The sequence below is a fragment of the Cyanistes caeruleus genome, chromosome 1, assembly GCF_971803275.1.
Source record: "Cyanistes caeruleus chromosome 1, bCyaCae1.hap1.1, whole genome shotgun sequence".
NCBI classification, from domain to species: Eukaryota; Metazoa; Chordata; class Aves; order Passeriformes; family Paridae; genus Cyanistes; species Cyanistes caeruleus.
Window position 1 is genome coordinate 113,584,387 of NC_141701.1, and position 6,145 is coordinate 113,590,531.

General features: G+C 41.7%; 1 protein-coding gene across 2 annotated transcripts in view; it reads right to left on the reverse strand.

The window, feature by feature from the left end:
• LRRC3B (leucine rich repeat containing 3B) overlaps positions 1 to 149 on the reverse strand; it is a 45,055-nt gene extending 44,906 nt beyond the window's left edge. The window contains exon 1 of one of the 2 annotated variants that reach the window (XM_086851096.1): positions 14 to 149. The gene's annotated coding sequence lies outside the window, so the exon portion shown is untranslated. The remainder of the gene's footprint in view (positions 1 to 13) is intronic. The other variant, XM_086851105.1, reaches the window with a different exon arrangement.
• Between the last annotated feature and the right edge of the window lie 5,996 nt (positions 150 to 6,145).

Below are 6,145 nucleotides of genomic sequence, written 5' to 3' on the forward strand. Positions count from 1 at the left end.
CGCCGCAACTCACATCGCGGCGCCTTCCCGCAAAACTTCTCGGCGTGCGGCCCCGGCGGCTCGGCTCGGCTCGGCTCGGCTCGGCTCCGCTCCGCTCGGCGCAACAGGCAGCGCTGCTCACCTGGCCCCGGGCCGCCGCGCCATGGGAGCGCCGGGCGGAGCCTGCGGGCGGCGCGGCGGGGCCGGGCGCAGCCAACGCCCGCCCGCCCTGCTGCCTCCGCCGGGCGCCCGCCGGGAGGCTGCGCCCGCCGGGAGGCTGCGCCCGCCGGGAGGCTGCGCCCGCCGGGAGGCTGCGCCCGCCGGGAGGCTGTGCCTGCCGCGCCGCCGCTCCCCGGCCCCTGCGCTGCGGCTGCAGGCACGGAGGCAGGCGGGCAGGGAGGGAGGAGAGAGCGGGGCGGGGAGGGAGAGAAGGAGGAGACCTCCCTCTCGCTCCCACCGCGCAGCGGGGAGGTGCTGCCCGCGAGGGGTGATGCTGCCCGTCTCCCTCTCGGGGCTGGCTGTGGCTCTCACCCCACAGCTTTAAAGCCGGGGCCGCCCGCGCCGGGCAGACGTAGAGAGATGGCCCTGCCTGTCGGGAGCGCCGTGGGGTGCCTTCAGAGGGTGCTTCTGCTCCCCCCAGTGCCCACCAGGTTCCCCAGCAAAATACGAATAAGGTTAATAGTTTTGCTCATCTAAGTGAACAGCTGTCATTGCCAGTGTATAATACTTAAATGTAATACATAGGTGCAATGCATAGGTGAACTTATGCTGTGCTCAGCCTTACCAGCCTTTTGTGATGATCCAGTTATTCACATCCTCCTTCACGTTTACTTCGGGTTCTTGTGAGGGTGACTTTTTTTCTCCATGAGGTGCTTCTGTGGTATGTGCTGTGTTGCAGCAGTCGCATGGCCTGTCATAACCCAGACTTTGAGAAACATCAGCAGCTGGTTGCCTCTCTCACTCAAACATACATTTTCTGTTGTGCACTTTTCTACTCTGGCTCTGCAAAGTAAACTTTCTATTCATTTCCTGCAGCAAAGAATTTTGTTGCCCGTGTCCAGTTGAGAGCACCTGGGTAGATGGGTTTTAGAAAGATCCATCTTAGCTGCTTTGCTTCAAGGTGAAAGCTGCCTAAGATGCTGCATGGAAAAGAAAATGAATTGGCATTGACTTCCTCTGGGCTGTTTTGTTGGTTTTATTTTCCCTCTAACTATCCAAATCTGTTTTATCTCCACATCGGCCATTGTCAAAAAGAAACTTCTAGGTCAGAAGTTTGTCAGTGCTATGGCCACAGACAAGTGGTCTTCTGAGGGAAGGGGGGACAAAGGAAAGGTACACAACTAATAGATGGTCAAATGTCATTTTTCATCATTTAACCTCACTCCTGTGAGATTACACACAAGTAAATATTTATCATTCTGAGTAATCTATCTGACTCATATTAACAAGATACGCAGGACCAGCTCTTTGTACTATAGCAAAACCTGCTCTTTTTTCTCCTAAGAATATTTGCAAATTGGCTCGTGAACACTTACCTGTATGCCTATCATTTTAAATTCTTATCAATAGAAGAGAAAATAACAAATACAAAAAGAAACTTGATAAAAATCACTTTCATGAGCTCTTTACACAATTCTCACACTGACTCAACCCAGCTTTGAAGACACAATCAATTAAAAAATAAAAACACGGTACATGAGCATGCATTTCTTTTTGCAGTGTGTTTGATTGTGTCACAAAGCTGATGAAACCGACTGAAGAAGCCAGGATTGCATTACCAGCCCTGCATTATTTGCAATGGAAAACAATTTTCAGGCTTTGTGAGTTTTATTCCTTTAGCTGAAACTGACTGATATTCATTTTAAGGAAGTAGAAAAATATTAATCATTGTTGATAACCCAAACCCAAAATCTAATGTGCAGCATCCCTTTCTTCAAATACATCTTGTGTTCATAATTTTACTCTTTGGTGTATAGATATGTGACAGCTGGGTATAGTACCCAGAATGGATGCACTTTGTTGCAATATACCACATTAGCAGAATTGCAAATTTCCTTAGAGTTGTTTGCTGTTGTTAAAATATTTTGTAATAAATAAAAGAAAAAAAAAAAGAGATCTGCTTTTTATTTGGCTCAACATACCCCACCCCCCCCAAAAAAAAGATAAAAATGCAATCATTTCCCTTTAAAATTGAATCTCTGGTGGTACTTTGTGGAATGTACTGTTTGCATTCTTAAATATCACAACAATATAAGAGAAGACTGATCTTAGCATGCATAAATTAACTTACTGCATTAGCCATGATGCCATTCATCCTAATGATTTAAGTATAATTGCCAAAGAAAACAGAACCTCACAAAAAGATAGAAATACTTTTTTTGTCATTTGTTGAAATGAAACCTAACAAAAAGTTTTTCAACCAGCTGCACATGTGTAGCTGGTTTGCAGGTTTGTATTCAAAGGCTCGCTCCTGAGAGCAGCTAAGCATCTACAACTTCAGTTGAAGAGTGGGTGTTTAGTATATATCTCTGAAAAGGGGAATAGAGTGCTTTTTCTGGGGAAAATTACTGTAAAGGGATGCACAGCTACTTGCCATTAAAAATGTCGTGGATTTTTAAAGACTGAAATAGTGCTGATGTCATGGTGGTTGTAAGCAGAAGAAAGACTATATTATTATTCTAGGTGAAAGAAGCTTTGGTCCTTGAACAAACCCAGCAGCAGATTTGCTGACTGTCTTACTGGCATCACCTGTCCATTTTACATAAGTAGAAGGGAAAGGATTAGTCCTCTGTTAGGAAGGAGTGTAAGTTTAAAGGATATGGAGAAGGTAATTTGGCTGCCCTCAGATAAAAAACAAAATGCTAATATTTGCTGACTTCTACACATAGTGAGGAAAATCAGGGAGCATTAAATAACAGGGGATACCAGATGGTTCTTCAGTTTCTCTCATAAAATAATTTTGATGAGTGTTTGTAAATATTTAAGGGCCCGGTAGTACTGATCTTTACACATTTTTTTTTTTCCTAACGCAAAAAACCCTACATAATTCAGCAAGACTGTTTGTGAGTAAGGATTATTCATATAAACAAGACTTTACAGGATTAGATCCTTAAAAATTTATAAATATTAACAAAATATTTCAATGGCTAAATTAAAGAATCATCTGGTACCATCTATTCCCTTGATCTTCTGAGACATTAATAGCTTTTTACAAAATCAGCAAAGAATAGCGCTTCTTCCAGTGCTGAGATAAATTGAGTGACCTTCTCTTTATCCCTTGACTAATATTCCTTTCATTACAGGATCAATTCTTTTCATAGCCAACGGTAGTATGAAATTAATATTCTAGATGTAGGTACATTAAAGAGCTAAATCTCACAACATTTCTAGCTCTAGTAGCACATACTTGGGAGCTTAGAGGGAATACTCTGTTCATGGTCCAGAGTGTGATATTTTGTAAAGAGGAGTGCAAAGACATATGAGGGGCACATTCTCCCTGGGATTATTCCATACTCCAAGGGAGAACATGGGCAGGTAGTCTGCGTTGAGCCAGAAGAACAGCAAAAAGCATGAAATTTTGCAACCTGGAAATACTAAAAGCAACACAAACCACGGTGTTCACACTATAACTGCATTCCTAAATTGTATACCTGTTTCTGCTCTCTCTCTAGGCTTGATGGTACCAGCAGTCCTCATTCTCTTCTCAGCCCATAGGCTGCTACTGCATGTATAGGTGATGAGGTTTTCCCCTGAGAAGATTAGTAATGAATCAAAGTCCTCTTTACAGAGGGCCAGTACAAATCTTTTGCATCTCTTAATCTTTTTAAGCTCTATGCTGGCAATGTGCAACCCAACTTGATTTCTAAGCACAGCTACCTTTACAGGTCTTTGAGGACTGGGCATTAAAGACTCCCTTCAAGAAGCACCAGTTGTTTCTGTGTTCCTGTATTTGGCAGATTCTGTCATTTGAAAGCACTTGTTGGTTTTTTACTTAGTCCCTTTTCTATATAGAAAAGAGATGAAGAGACTACTGGGGGAGAGTTTCTGTTTTAAATAAAAGAAGATCCTTAGACTGTCAGTAATTCATGAACACTGAGAGAGAAACAGCGATTGTAAATAAACTCAACTAGTTCAGCTCATATTCCACCTAGGTCTGATTTAGAGAATGTTATAAGTAGGGAAGTACATTTTTCTACTATGTGCCATCCATTAGTTGAAACTGATGTTTTGGTCTTCTCACAAAAAAACATATATTTCTGGGATACTTAAGTATTAGAAAAATAATTACTCTATTTAATCCTGGTCAAAACAGGTTAGTGGAAGTTAGTTCTCAACACATACACTTGTGGAATTTTTGTTTATTTCAAAGATTTATATAAAAGATTACAGGTATGCATGAGAAAAGCAGCTGTATTGATAGAAAGTACTTGGATTTCTGCAAGGCAGTTAACTTAATACCACATGTCATTTTGATTTCAAGTCTTGCATTACATGGAATTAACAGGTCACCTATTGCGAGGATTAAGAAGTGTCTTACTCACAAATTTCAAAATGTAGCCTTTTAATGGGGAGATTTCATTCAATGTGAGGAGTCTTCTAAGCAGAAGCAGAAACAGTCCTTGCCTGATACTGCTTTCTATTATTTTCAGCACTTGGGCCATGCAATAGAATCTTTGCTTTAAAGGCTTGCATATAGCACAATAAATAAAGAAGATATATTTCTTCTGCAGTAATTTGATTTGGCTAAATGATCCCTGTCCAACAAGCAGCACACTAAATTCATTTTACTATAGTCCAAATGCTCGTAGGAATGGACACTGGATCAGAGAGGAAAGACTCAGGGAATGATAAAAAGTGATTATCCTAATCACCTCCCTTACTTGAGGTCTCAGGACCTTGGTGAGGAAAGGACTCAGCACAGTCCTTGCATGTTTCCAAGATATCAAGCACAGTTCTGGTGCCTGCACTTTAAAGAAGATGAGAAAATGTTGGAGAAAATCCAAATATTTTGTATGTAAAGTACAAGTCTTGAGATGGGAGGCTTAAAGAGCTGGACATTTCCACTTAAGAAAAGAATGAGAGGACACAGGGAATAGATAACAACAGTGAGCTTTTCACTCTTGCTGACAAAAGCACAACTAAATCCAGTGACTGGAAGTTTCAGGTTAGATGTAATCAACCTTGAAATCAGATGCAATTTCCTAGCAGTAAAGGTAATTAAACTCTGTAACAGCTTATGAAGGGAGGTGGTGCGCTCACCATTGGTTGATCTTGTCCTAAAAAAGGTTGCCTTTCTAAAATACAGCTTTACTTCAGCTTCTGGGAGCACTTCTAATGGACAGAGCATGCTCAAGGGAGGAAAGGAGGGTCACATCAGGCTAGATCCCCTGGTGATCCCTCTGGCCCTACATCCATTAAAACAATGCATCTGTGCAACTTCTTCCATTATGGCTGGAACAAGATGGCTTGAATTGCACCCTGCCCACTCAGACATTTTCAGGCTGGCATTAAGGTAATAAGTATAATCAAATCCCATACTTGAGAGCTCCAGTTGGCTGCCTACAGCATGGAGAAAGAATCTCTTCTTCACTCCTCTGAGAGATATTTGGTCTCATATATTCTCCAGAACTTTTTGCCTTTTCTTGAACTATGTATGATTTATCTTGCTGTAGTCAGGAAGAGATTAAACCAATGCAGAAAATTATTTTAGACATCTGATTCTTGGGTTTGAATTAAGCCCAGTCCAGAAGCAGTAGAAATTTTAATAGCTCAGATTGGCAAGCATTTGGGATATTTTGCATGGATTTTTTTTCTGTGGTTGTCTGGGTATGCCTAATCAGTTCTCAAGTATCATAGGAAGCTCAGGTAATGTTTTAGACACTGTTTTAGTTTGGTTTCTCAAGGACTAAAGTACGATGGACTAATGAATGTAGTTCTCTCCACCCTGGTGTACATGTACAATGTTTAATAGATGCCTTTATGCAAGACAGACAGTCTGATCATGTCTCTTGGCCTTAAATTGTAAGGAAATTTAAAACTTGTACATAACAACAGCCTCTAATTTTCAGGGCTCTCATGAATGTACATGGCTATACCATGAGCCACAAACAACAAATAGTCTTCAGTGCCTCTGGTCAGAGATAGAAAAACTCACTGAGAATTCAAA